This window comes from Crocuta crocuta, unplaced genomic scaffold (genome assembly GCF_008692635.1).
Source record: "Crocuta crocuta isolate KB4526 unplaced genomic scaffold, BGI_CrCroc_1.0 scaffold124, whole genome shotgun sequence".
Classification (NCBI taxonomy): domain Eukaryota; kingdom Metazoa; phylum Chordata; class Mammalia; order Carnivora; family Hyaenidae; genus Crocuta; species Crocuta crocuta.
The window spans coordinates 2749051-2763620 of NW_027551573.1; positions in this window are offsets into that span (position 1 = coordinate 2749051).

A 14570-nucleotide genomic window follows, 5' to 3' on the forward strand; every position below is an offset into this window, starting at 1 on the left:
GGCTTATTTGTGCCCTCCCCCCCCCCCCCCCAGCAGGCTCCTCCCACCCACACGTTGGGCCAGGCCCTGGGCATCAACAAGCACCTGGTAGACTACACATTGTTCAGGGTCCTTCAAAAGAGAAGAGAGGCGGGTCCTTCACGGTCACCTTTCCCTCCTCACCTGGAGCTCCTGGTTCCTCTCATCCCCGGTGCCTCCAGGAGTGCATTGCCGACTCCAGCTTCCTTCTCGCTCAGCACCTCCTGTGTGCCCGGCACTATCTGGGGCACTGGATTGGCCCACAGTGACGTGCCTATGAGTGACAGAGACAGAGCTTGGCACCAGCCTTCAGAGACCGCATCCAGCACTGACCCCGGAACCTCAGGCCCTAGAAACATCAGTGATTCAACTCGCTTTTGTTAGAACCACCCAAGCAATCTCATTCCTTGGCACTCATTCTCCACCGTGGGTATTCTCAAGTCCAGGGCTACTCCCCCACTGCTGCCTTTCATTGTTCCTGTGTCTTCCTTGACGGAATAAACCCTCCAGGTACCGAGCAGGGGAAATATAGGTCAGATCTCATCTGAGCCTATAAAACCGAGACGTAGGATTATTATATTGCTTCACGGACTAAGCAAGAAAGATTGAACGTGTTTCCCATAATTTTAAGACATTCTTTACAATAACTGTATGATGGCTTATAAATGGTTTCCTTCAAATAATGTACTTATTTCTAAAGAGGGAGATCTTTAATTTGGAAGTCCGCCTTGTCTGCCTTATTGCTCATGTATACACCCTGTCAATAAATGTCTGCAGTAAGCAAGAATTTTTCCATTAAAAGAAGTCCCTGCTTTCACAGAGTGGCGCATTCTGTGATGAGGAGATAGACAATGTGTCAAAAAATATGGGAGATTAGGCAACAGTTGCTCAAAAATAAAGCTGGGAAGGGGGACGGGGTAGGTTTCAGAGGGGGAGGGGCTGAGTGAAGACTTGGAGAAGATGGGGGAAGGGAGCCGGTCTGAGAGAGCATCCCAGGCAGGGGCTGGGGGCAGGGGGGAGCAGGATGTGCAAAGACCCCCAAGACAGAACATTCGTTATGCTCATGAAGAGCAGGACTGAGCAGATGCAGCTGATGGGTTGATGGGAGAGGGTCACGTAGGGCCTTGTGGGCCAATGTGAGGACTTTGGCTTTTATTCTGAGAGAAAACGGTGAATCACTGGGGGGCTGGAGAGAGGAGTGACACGTCCTACCAGAATGTGTCTGGCTGCTGTGTTACTGATAGACCAGAGGCTCCCTCTCTTGAATTCTCTCAAAGTCTCTTGAAACTTTGCTGTTACTGCTATTAAAGATCATCTGTATTCACAGTTGTGCAACTGGGCTTCTGCCCAAGCCTGAGCCCTGAATAATCATGGTCTCTGGGCCCAGATGGACAGGAGGTAGCACAAACCTGGAATCTGAATCTTGGGGATACCCACCATCCTCAAGGTCAGACAGCAGACTGAGTCATCACAGCGACAGCTCTGACACCCCTGACGCTGAGGTGTCCAGACCTGCTTGCTGTAATAGTCACTGTCAACTACTAACATTCACTAAGGCCCTACCTGAGGCCTACTTAGTTTCAAATTTCAGATGAATTTGGAAAACACTGCTTTAATACAAGAAGCCCCCATTTTATGGCATTCTAGATATGTCTAATTATCTCCAAGTGTACTATGCAATTCTCAAAAATGTCTTCACAAAATGAATTCAAATGCACTTGGTCACAAATTATAAACACACCAAACACGACCTTTAGTAGTAGGGAAAGTGGGGGCAAAAATTCAAACTAAGACCTCAGGAAATTGGCAGGTCGCTGCTTATACCAGCTCCTGATATCTCCAAACTACTTTCCGAAGGGCTTGTCTGTCTTAGCTGTGAACTTAGAACTGTTTTCTAGCATCTGAGGAAAGCGAGTCAAATTGTGTTAACCTTTTGATGGGCTGGTTGTTTGTGTAGTAAAACTGAATGGACTAATGAAACCCCCTCCACCTTGCAATGCACAAAATGACCACCAGGTGACAGCAAACACCCAGTAAACGAAGTCCATACCTTTATAAAAAACTAAGAGTACTCAGATTTGCAGATTTCAGCTGGGATTAAAGACACTGCGAGGAAGAATACTCAGAATTCTAAGTAACCATAGCTAAATTATATTGTTGATTTTTAAAAAATGTATCTGGCTTTCAACCTGCTTATGATTTCCACTCCCACCTCCACCCTTGATTTGCATCTTCATGTTAAGGAAGCACTTACCAGGTAAATGAATTAATGAATTAAACCAGTTCCCAACTGGGGATTGTTTCGGTCCCCAGAGGACATTTGGAAATATCTGGAAATATTTTGGGTTGTAACAACTAGGGAAGTGCTACTGGCATCTAGTAAGTGGAAGCCAGGGATCCACAGGACAGCCCCTACCACCAAGGTCAAAATGTCCGTGGTGTCCAGGCTGAGACACCAGGATTAAATCAACAAACAATGAAGTCTCACCCCTGATGAAGTGAGACTGGGGCACCTTAGGTGTCCCCACTCTGTAGCCGGGCCCTTGGCCCCAGGTCTGTCAGGGAGGAATCAGTCAATAATGCTGTAACACTGAATTGTATGAAAACAAGAGAAAATAGATCCTATCACTGCCCTCAAGGAACTGACAACTTGTGGAGGCTGAGATCTCAGATGCCTACATGGCCAGGAGGCTAATAAAATGGGGTGAAGTGGACCAGAAGACAAGAAAATGGGGTGGTGTCTATGGCAGCTTGCGGAATATGTTTCTTAAGCTGCTGGCTCAGCCATGCAGTAGAGTGGACTCAATGCTCCTGGACCTTCAGCCCTGGGGAATGAAAAGGGGTGACATTTGGGCCCTCCGTGAAAGATGAGCAGAATTTGGGTAGATGGAGGGGAAACGGCCCAGAATTAGCATTCCAAATAGGGATACCCCAACCAGGCATTGCAAATTGGCCAAATCTTGTCCTCTGACTTCTCCACATAATTTTCCCCCTCTTTCTTTTTTTTCTTGTAATACAGTTTATTTTTACTGTAGTAAAATATACATAACATAGAATTAACCATTTTAACCATTTTTCTGTGTACAATTAAGTGGCATTGAGAATATTCACAATGCTGTGCACCAGTTTCCAGAGCTTTTTCATCTTCCCAAACAGAAACATGGTATCTATTAAACAATAACTCTCCATTCCCCTTCTTCATCTACCCCACTCCCCCTGGTAATCTCTATTCTATTCTATGTCTTTATGAGGTTGACTACTCAAAGTACTCTTTGTAAGTGGAATTATACAATATTTGTCTATTTGTGTCTGGCTATTTCAGTTAGCATAATGCTGTTGAGTTTCCACATGATCTTTTAAAAACCTGGATATCATACGTAAAAAGCTCATTTTCTGATTTGTCCTGAGAATTTGCAAGGTCTGGCCACACGGAACCCACATTCTACAGCACAGTGGGCTGGAGCTGAGATGTGACAGCCCTTCAGAGAGGTACTCTGAGGACAGCATTGGGTCAGGAGTGGGGAGCCTCTTGAGTATTTACCTACCTTGTGACCTTTGTTTATGTCTCAGTTTTATTTCATAAACAATTGCTCTTAATTCCAGAAGAAATGCATGAACCCTTTCACTTATCAAAACCAGAATGTAGGTAAATCTAAGGGCTCTTTGGTCTTTCAAAGCATTGGGTTAGTATTCCTATTTGTTATTGTCAAACTTTAAAACCCATGTTAATCTGGTGGAAAGCCACACATCTTTTTCGTAATAATATCTACCACTTATGAGCACTTCTATATGCTGGGCATTGTTATTAAATCTTCATAGTCTCATTTGATGGATGAATACACTGAGGCTCCAGGAAGCTAAATATCTTGTTCAAGATCACACAGGTGGTAAGTGGCATAAGCCAAAAATAAAACCCAGGGCTGGCTTACTCCATGCCCCACATTTCCCCCTGAGCCTTCCTGTGTCATGGCCATTGGTGAGTGGTCACAAAAAGCATCCTTCTGTATCACACCAGGAAGCTGTAGAAGAGAAAGCATTTGTTGATGTGAGCCATTACAGGATGATGTATTCCATCATAAGCCACTGGGCACTCTTCCTGTTGAATGGAGATGCCCTGAAAAGAGGAAAATACTGTCAGTGCTTTGGCAAAGAGGTTCCTATTTAATTCAGCCTATCTTTGCACACTTTTAGGAAGAGACAACAGATGGGGAAACCGAGGTCCCAAGAGCAGAACCAAGTGACTTGAGGTCAGGCCCTCCAAAGGTGGGTAAATCCAAAAGAGGACACTGATCTCCCAGTGTCTGTTCCCTTGTGCATCCCTACTGGTCTAGCTTGTCTGTACTTTCCAGACCAGAGCTGCAGCTCAGTTACAAGAATCAAACAGCCCAACTCAGACTGGCTTCAGTGAAAGAATGTAATCATGTATTGGCTTGCTTAACTGAAAATCCAGGAAAATTCTAAGCAGTCCCATGGGCTGTGGGTACCCCAGCAACACATCAGGACTCTCTCCAGTTCTTGCCCACCCCCCACCCCAGTCAGCTTCACACTAAGATGCATTTTCTCCCTGTGGTGGCCCCAGCAGCAGAGCAACCTCAGCAGAAACAGAATTCACTCTGATTGGCCTGAGCTGGATCACATGACCATCCCTGAACCCGTAACTCTGGCTCTCCAGGACAGGGTCATGTATCTATCCGTGGGGTGAGGTGGGAGGGTCTGCACTGGGTGTTGAGGGTGCCAGTACTGGAAGGTGTATGTTGCAACTTTACTTGCTCATTACAATGTTGTGAATGATTTCTTTGCTGAATTGGATAATAGTTTCAAATACTAGAAGATTCTTTTCCCTCAATTCTTCATGCTACCCATAATAGAGTGGCTACTGTATCACTTTTTTAAGTCTAGGCAATCAATAAACAATAAATCAAGCCCTGGTTTTCAGTGTTTGCCAATTTAGGCAGTGTAAACATTGCCCGATTTCAAGCCATACATTTCGGTCACTGAGCACACAGTTGGGCAGAGGGGCACAGTAATATACCCCTGTGTAGTATTTTCATCAATCAGACACAGTAGATGTAAAGTATCTCAAGAATATCAAGGATTGGTCAGTTAATGGCCAGTGAGTCAAACTGAGCCAAGCTTGTCTCTGTGTGGCCTAAGAATGATTCTGTACTTTAAAAGAGTTGTTTGAAGAAGAAGAAGAAGAAGAAGAAGAAGAAGAAGAAGAAGAAGAAGAAGAAGAAGAAGAAGGAGAACAGAGTACACAGCAGAGGCCCTATGTGGCTTTCATCCTACTCATTAATGAAAATGAAAAAGTGAACCTGCATTCATATTGGAACTGTATTTACTCCTCGATTGCAAGCTATTGATAGGCTACAGAGATACAACAGTTCGGCAAAAACTGCTTTCAGTGAAAGCATTTTGTGATAATCAATAGACTATGGATGCCACAGAGTATGGTGAAGAGTATTGGATATTTTGTTATTTTTTTCTAAATTGTGTGCTATGTATTCTTTATGTCATTAAAATTTATAATAATAAATCAGGGCACCTGGTGGCTCAGTCGGTTGAGCGTCCGACATCGGCTCAGGTCATGTTCTTGCGGTTCCTGAGTTCAAGCTCCACACCTGGTTTGCTGTTGTCAACCTGTCAGTGCAGAGCCCCCTCTGGATCCTCTGTCCTCCCCTCTCTGCCCCTCCTCCACTTACACTCTTCCCCAAATAAATAAATATAAAAAATGAATTAACTTTATAATAAATGTATGTATTCATGTGTATGAATGCATTTTTTTTTCCTGTGGGGAACTAACTGGTCATTAAACATTTACCAGCATATTCCTGAAGTTATAGCATTTCATGATAGGAAGGGTTAATATTCTTAAGATGTCTGCTCTCACTCTTTCTTTGCCATGCAAGGACACAGTGAGAAGGCAGCTGTCTGCAAGCCAGGAAGAGGACTCTCACCAGAACCCAATCGTGCTGGCGCTCTGATCTCAAACTTCTGGCCTCCAGAACTGTGCGAAAATAAATTTTTGTTGTTTGAGGGTGGGAAAAAATCTGCTTTCTCCAAATTGATCTGTAGATTCAATGCAATTCTGAACAGAATCTACAGGAATTTTTCCATGGAGCTATAATAAGGTGATTCTAAAATGTATATAGAAGTGGAAAGAGCCAGGGATAGCCAGGATATTTCTGAAGAACAGCAGGGATTTGGGAAGAGAGGCATGGGGAGACATCAGGACTTATTATAAAGTTTTAGAAAAAGAAGGGCGCCTCGCTGTCTCCATCAGAAGACCATGCAACTCTTGATCTCAGGGTTGTCAGTTTGAGCCCCCCGTTGAGTGTAGAGATTGCTTAAAAATAAAATCGTTGTTTAAAAAAAGAGAGGGCTCAGAAATGGATCCACATATCTATGGAACTTTGGTACTTAACAGAAGTGACGAGTCAGGTCAGTGGGAAATAGAAGGAACATGCGATAAATGGACCCACTTACTCACCAGGAAAAAGATGAAATTGGATACTTGTCTCACCACTATATACAGACATCCTATTCCAGATGGATGAAGGACTTCAATTTAAAAACAAAACTTTAGAAGATATATCTTAGGTATTTTTAGGTATTCAAATCTCTTTCAGACTTCACAGTAGCAAAAGACTTCCTAAATGAGCCACAAAAGAACAGATTATATAATAAAATTTGATAATTAAAAAAATTTTTTAATGTATTTTTATTTATTTTTGAGAGAGAGAGAGAGAGAGAGAGAGAGAGCGTGAGCAGGGGAGGGTCAGATAGAGAGAGAGGAGACACAGATCCAAAGACAAACCCCAGGCTCTGAGTTGGCTGTCAGCACAGAGCCTGACGCAGGGCTTGAACCCACAACTGTGAGATCATGACCTGAGCCGAAGTCGGACCCTCAACCGACTGAGCCATCCAGGCGCCCCTAAAGTTTGATAATTTTAACTAAAAGTAAGAATGTTTGCCCATCAAAGACTCAGACAAAGGATGAATTTCAAGACTGTATTGTTGGGAGCCCTTCGTGAACTCCTAAGTTGAGAAAGAACTCCTCGTGAGGTTAAGGTAAGTCGCATGGACTCTTACCATCAGATGGCTACCCCTATCCACCCCCACTCAATTGTTTCTGCTTGAGCACCAACCCCCAAGGTACCTTGTTGATTGGTATTCGAAGTGACTCATTCTGGCCTTGATATGCTGATTGCACTTTGTGAAGGAACTTACCATAGGAACTTCTTCTTTTGTGATATGGGAGCAACATTGCGTTCCTGAAAGACCTGTTTTTCTTAATACCTCCCATTAAGCGATAAACAGGCTATTGACCCCTACTCACAAAGAAGTAACTTTTGCCTTTACTATGCTAATGCCACCTCTGGGCTGTTTCCCATACTCTTTTGTATATCAATGTTCTAGAGAATCTTTACTGAAAGAATTTATCATCAGAATGCCACTTCTGTGCCGGCCCCCAAACACTAAATCATAAAATAAAGTTGAGTATCAGACAGTGCAGAGAGGCCTGGCCGGCGACCAGAAAGAATCTCTTGCCTCCCTCATCTCTCCCTCACCGACACGGTCCATCCTTCAGGGACCCCTGGACCTGGCCGGAGCTGGACTCTGGCACTGTATGATGAATGCCTATAACATAATAAGAAGGATACAGACAACCCATGGAAAAATGGGCACAAATGGAAAGTAATGAAGTGACTTTAAAAAAGAAGAAAGAAAACCTACAATGATAGGGGTATGTAAAAGGACTCAGGAGCCAACCGAAGGAGCTCTCAGTGGCCAGACCTGGGACAATTTGAGCAACAAAATAAATAAAGTGATACTAGATTCTAACCCAAAATATAAAATAAATATCCACAAACCCATGCTGATATAAGTAAATAATAGAACAAACAAATACGTAGAAAAGAAACAAATCTCCTGGGTGGAATTCCAAATAATTTATGTAGATACTTGCTCTCGTGGAGCTCAACTTCAAGTACAAAGTGGCTTCCTTCCAAAAAGTATGGTGTGGAGATGAGGGCAAAAAAGAACAACCTTACAGTGGAGACACCTGACAAATGTTACCTTGGCCAGGTGGTCAAGGTCAACACCAACAGTGGTAAGTCATGTTGATAATATTATACTCTTGATAAGATAAGATACGGAACTCTGTGGTCCCCATCTATCCCTCTAAGAACCCCCCCACCGCGTGCCCAAATTGATAACCCTAGTCTAGTAACGAGAAAAAAACCAAATTCCATAGAGGGGACACCCCACAAAACACCTGATCAGTAAGGTCATCAAAACTGTCAAGGTCATCAAAAACAAGAAAACTCTGAGAAACTGTCACAGTCCAGAGTTGCCTAAGGACACTTAATGGTTAGATGCAACGTGGTATCTTCCCTGGAACAGAAAAAGGACAGCAGGTAAAAATTAAGGAAATCTGAATACAGTACAGATGTCACCTGTTTTCTTTTTTTTAAATGAGCACGAGATACAGACAGGTATTTTTCAGAAAAAGAAACACATGGCAATAAGCATGAAGACATGTTTCATACCATCAGTGATCAAGAAAGTGCAAATCAAAGTCACAGTGAGATATCATTTGTACCCATTTCATTGGCAGAAATTTAAAAATCTAATGTTCTAAAAGAGGATGTGCATCCATAGGCTCTATTACGACCCTGTGGGTCCCTGTGAGCACTTGGTACACAGAGGGAGATGGAGATCAATGTTGGGTTGTGAACAGAAGACCCCTCTGGCTGCCGGGCTGAGTATAGATCACAGGGGCCAAGGTAGATGTAGGCAGACTAGGTAGGAGACCAGGATGAGAGCAGATGGCAGCTTGGCCTGGAGGGGCTGTTGTGGAGGTGGTGGCCAGAGGTGGGACTCTGCTTGATGCCATGCTGCTATCACCCTATGTTGAATTGATTTGTGCACTTGACTCTGCCCACATACCTCCAGTGGACTGAAGACCCCTAGAAGGCAAAGGCTGTCTAATTCATCATCACTAATCAGTCCTTGTCACTGGTCCAGCACAGTGGAAGTACCCAGGAATGAATAAGTGAACAGCAGCAGCCATATTGTTTCTTTGTCCCTTAACTCTCTATGGCTCCCTTCTATCTGGGGAATGATTGAACAAATCTCTTTTTCTCATCTCCATGCCTTTTCTTGTACCATCCTCTCCTGCAGGAGAGGCAAGGGCCCATACGGAGGTGGGCATACCATAAGGGGAGTCAGCGGGGTTAAGGGCCGGCACACATGCCCTCTTTGGGCGCTTTCCTTCTGAGGGAGCTTGCCTTGGGGATTTGCCTTATTTTTGCATTTGCACCAGGGACCCAGCACCATGTGGCCCATAGGGATATGAGGAGGTTCATCTGATTCGTACAAACTAGGAATCTCTGCCAGGAAGGTAATTTTCCCAGGCTTGAGAGTGGCAGGCCCCAAGGGCAGGAAATGCTTACCTGCCCAGAAAAAAAAAAACCTCACCCATGGGTGTGTCTTACAAGCCCAGGCAGGAAGGAATGTGGTCCTGGATAGGAGGTGATATCCAGGTCCCTGGACTTATTCTGCCCTCAGAGTCTCAGGCTCTGGGGGTCTGATGAGGCCAATCTTGGGCACAATGGGTGGTCCTATGATGCCCCCTTGGCCCACCACCATCTTCTCCAGACCCCTTAATGGAATTAAGCTAAGCATCATTTGCTGGAATGGTAAAAAGTGGGTAGGGGTGGGGGGCACTGCGGACCCAGGCTAGGAAAGAGGGCAGGAGCCCAGGAAATGCCATAGCATCGGGACATGAGATCACAGGCCTGGTCTCAGGGCCCGGGGAATCTGGGCAGGGCACGTGCCTGTGAGGAACATCCTCGCAATTAATTCTAGTCCTTGTGTGAGTTCCAAAGGGGAACGTCTGATTGGTTGAGGGCTCGTTGGGGAACAAGGGTCTGAACTTCTACCTCTTTTACTTAGACTCCCGGATCTCCCCTCCCACCAAGGCTGGGCACAATGTGGGCAGAGGGGTTCACCTGTAGGAAGTTAGAGAATGCATCCCAGACAGCCAAACCTGACCCTTGTCCATCATGAGCCTGAATGTCCCCCCAGAGAGTCCCTTTGCTGGGTGAAGCATTGCCTTCTCTTTACGAAGGACAATGTAAATCTGTCGAAGCCTCCCAGCTGGGGTAATCCCAGATCGCTGAATGGCTTATTGGTAGAGGGTGTAGCTTAGGTTTGCTGTGGGTCGGGAAGGGAGGTGACTTGGAGACAGAACAGAGGTTTATATATGGCAACACCCCTGCCCCCAGCAATGGCAATGATGTGTCAGGCAGGTCAGAGTGGCTGGTCATGGGGCCCAGATGCCATCCCCCAGTTTGCTAGGCAACGTCTGGAATCCTCTAGGGACCAGTCCACTGAACCTTTCACATCACCCAAGCTTCAGTGAGGACACCAGCTCTCCAGGCTTGCCTCAGCCTTCTCCCTGGATGGCTCAAATCACTGAGTCTGCACAGGCAAAGACAGAGGCCAGGACTTCCTGAGAAGTGCCCACTGCTGGCTGCAAGGCAAAAACCAGCCAAGCTTAATAACATACTCCAACCTCCCCATCCCTGCTAGACAAAAGAGTCTGCAGTGGCACCTGGGTGGCTCAGTCTGTTAAGTGTCCCATTCTGGACTTTGACTCAGGTCATGATCTCACGGTTAGTGGGTTCGAGCCCCGCTTCCAGCTCGGCACTATCAGAGGAAAGAAGGGGTCAGGAAGGACCCGGGTGCAGTGGTAGAATGTGGGGGAAGGTTGGAGGCAGGCTCAGTTGACTTCATGGCTTTGCCCCCCAGGGGTGGAGGTGGATGTGGGTGGGCCTGCAGCCAGCCAGGAGTGGTCTCAGGGATTACTCTGAAAGGGTGGTTCAGTCAGTGTGAGATGCCATATGTGGGGCCAGAGGAGAGCCCCACAGGACAGAGGTGTGTGATTCAGTTTCTCCTCCGCCCCACGGGGCTCTGAGCAAACTTGCTGGGCAGCACCTGCAGACAGGCCTTCTGAGAGAGCTCCAATGTCCCACCATGCCTCTTCACCATTACTGACCTTCTACTACCATCCCTGACCCCCTGCCTCCCTCCAGCCCCCTGAGCTGAATTCATCCTTAGATTAGTGAGATTCTTCTACGGTACAAGGAAGAGAGGCGGCTTTTGTTGACGGCGGCACACCCCATTTGTGAGGTGTGCCGAGTATTTCCCACATCACTGTCCACCCTCCCCTCCACGAGCCAGGTAGAGGGCGGGAATCCAGGCTTCTGGCTGGGGAGGGCAGGAGGTCACAGAATATATTCCTCAGGCTCCCTTGCAAGGTTGGATGCCACCCGAAGGTCACAGCTCCTGTTGGAGCATCCTCTCCTTCAGCGACAGCTGCTCTCCGTCCAGTGACAGACCCTTGCTCTGGCTCATCAAGCCTAGGCCTGCTAAGGCCTCCACTGCTTGTTCAATTCTCTTACTGCTTCCAACTCCTTGGTTAAAGAAAAAAGAAAGGAAGGAAGGAAGGAAGGAAGGAAGGAAGGAAGGAAGGAAGGAAGAAAGAGAAGAGAAGAGAAGAGAAGAGAAGAGAAGAGAAGAGAAGAGAAGAGAAGAGAAGAGAAGAAAGAAAAGAAAAGAAATCCCCTTATTAAACTTTCCCAAATGGATCACTGGTTTCCTGCCTGGGTCAATCTGGGGCATCTGCAGGGAATCCAAAGGTGGCCAGATATGCCTCTTCCCCACCCCCAGCTGGACTTCCTGGGACTTGGGTCTTGGGCATGAGGCGGAGAGCTTAGTGGGCAGTCTAGAATTCATTTGCAAGAGCTGTGGCCAGTGGCAGTGACGCGGTTGTCCGCAGACAGCAGAAGTGGACGGGATGGTTATGCCAATGGCTGTTCCCGGGACACGATCTGCTGCTTGACATCCCCACCCCCCATCCCATGGCTCCTGCCCATTTTCTGGGCCTTGATCTCGACCCTCCCTATCACTTCCACCGGCCCCTATACCCTTTCAACGAGTTTCTTTTTTACCTAATTTGTCTAGAGGCCTTTTCTGTTGCTGTCATTCAAAGGGCCCTCCCTCTCTGCTACAGGGTTTGCTTTCAGAGTTCAGAGGGAAGTGAAGCATCACTGGGACTCCTCCTGGCAGGTGCCCAGCTTTCCGAGTCTCTGAAAGACTGAGAAGGACAGCAGTGCTCACAGAAAACAAGTCTGTAGCTTGGTCTAATCATCCTCATGGCTACCATTTGGGTGCATTCTTATTGTTCCCGTGATATAGGCCCAGTTACCTTTTGTTCCTGTCACCTGCACCTGGCAACTACGCTCCCCAGGGGAGAGGATCTGATTGGTTCATCCAATACTAAGCATCTATATGGGTCAGGGGTGTCATGCCAGCCTCGATCCTTTCCCGGAAGAGTTAACCCCCCACTCGTCCAGCCTACTAACCAATTCTCCAATCAGTTCTAGTCAAAAGGTGACCATGAAAATGAATGAATGAATGAATGAATGAATGAATGAATGAATAGGGTTTTCTCTTGGCCTCCTAGTCAGACTGAATCACACCCCACTCCAAGACTTTCACACCTCTAAGTTTGTCTCACACTTAGCCTGTCTAAGTCTGCCTTCTCCTAAAGGCAGATACACTCAGACTCTGTGTCACTCTCTGGCCCAGCTCAGCAGCTGTGTCTAGAAATGATAAATAAAAGCTCCCTGAATTCAACAGAGACTTGCATAAACTTTCTTCCAACTTTGCAAAGGGATTGGGTCTTATTTATATATTATCTTCCTCTGTGCCCAGCACAGTGGTTTACATATAGCAGAGGTCCAATAAGTGCTCTTTGAATCCAGGAGAGAGCATTTATGGATCTACCTACCGATTGTCAGATACGGAGCCGGGCCCAGAAGGAAGTAGCACTTACTGAGCACTTATTTTGCGCCAGGGTCTATTTTAACCTCACAACAAACCTATGGGTGTGCACTTTTACTGCCCTCACTTTACAGATGAGAAATATAAGGCACAAACAGGCCACATAACTTACCTAAGTAGTAGCACTGTGATTCTAGCCAGGCAATCTGGCCCCAGAGCAGCCATGTTTAACTGCTTTACCAGTTCATCAAGGTATTAAATACTGGAAATAAATGAGCCATTCTGATGCAATCCTATCCATTTTTTTAAACAACTGTTTTAAATTAATCTCTCCAACTGCCACCTTAATGGCCATGCCCCACCTATCCCTTGGGGAGATGGGGCTCAGGGATGAAGCGAAGAGGCCACTTTATCCAGGACTTGAAAAGTAAGAAGCTGCAAGCTGATGATTGTGTTTGTCAGGTCGAATGAAAACATTCCGTACCCTTCCACGGAGAAGCTGTGTGAAGGGCAGAGTTGTGAAATAACTGGGCACATTTGTAACTGTGGCAGCAGGACTTCCAGAGCAAACATGGCAATAGCACACCACACTCCTGTCCAAGAGCCACAGCGTCTGTGCCAGGCTCTCATGAGGAACAGTGGCAAGGACACCAGCCTGTCTACACTGCGGTGTTGTTTCTGTAGTATGAGTCCCCAAGGGGGCGGCCACCCTTTCAGCCTGATTTGGTCTCTATGAAAACACTTGCCACATCCTGCAGGTCAAGGCCTGCCTGCCTTTCCCTCCACAGACTGACAGGAACCTGGCACCTCCGTGCTCTCTCGGCCCCCGGGACAGGCAGCCACATGGTGGCGGAGTTGGCCTCAAATTCCAACTGGTGGAAATATTTCCTGACGGAGGCACGTTTCATTTCCCTAAATGCTCCATGTGACCGCCTCGGTGGGTTACAATCTTAAGTCCTTGTTAAAATTCAAGTTCCCCAGCCCATCTTACACCTATGATCAGAATGGAGGCTGGGAAGAGGAAAGGGGGTCCCTGGTGTGACCCTCTCTTCCCCTTTCCTGCCTCCAAGTGGCTCAGAGTGCAATCGGGTGGGGAGTCTGGCAGATGGGAGACACGTGGTCTCCAAAGTGACCTTGGAACTCTCCACTCACACACTCACCCAGCCATGTGGGCCTACACATCACACATCAGGGCCTTTCCTCAAATAGTCCCCTCCGGCAGGGCAGCTCTCAGGGCAGGGTCTCCTCACGCGGGCTCACCCAACTGCATGCTCCGAAACAGACATGGTTTTTCCAATTCAGAAAGGATCTCTCCCAAGCAGTCTGTGAGCTCATGTTCCCTCGACAAGGAGAACCCAGTGCCTGTGTATACACTAGATGCACCATAGGTGGCTACTGACTGAATACAGGCAGTGATACAGATACAAAGAAGGGCAAGGACACTCTAGAAGGCAGTGGAGGAAAGGCTGTCATAGCTAAGTGTCAAAGAGAAGAGCCTCAAAGGAGGCAGAAGTCCAGACTGCAGGAAACCCTGCCCTACCCCAACTTTGCGGGCCCACCTCCTCAACTTCCCCCAACCCAGCTCCCCCAGAACCCAACTAACCATGTCCCGTCATCCCAACACACCACAAACACCGGGAGCCAGAAGAGTCTCCATGAATTTATTGTCATTCAAATATTTCAGAGTAACAGGAATG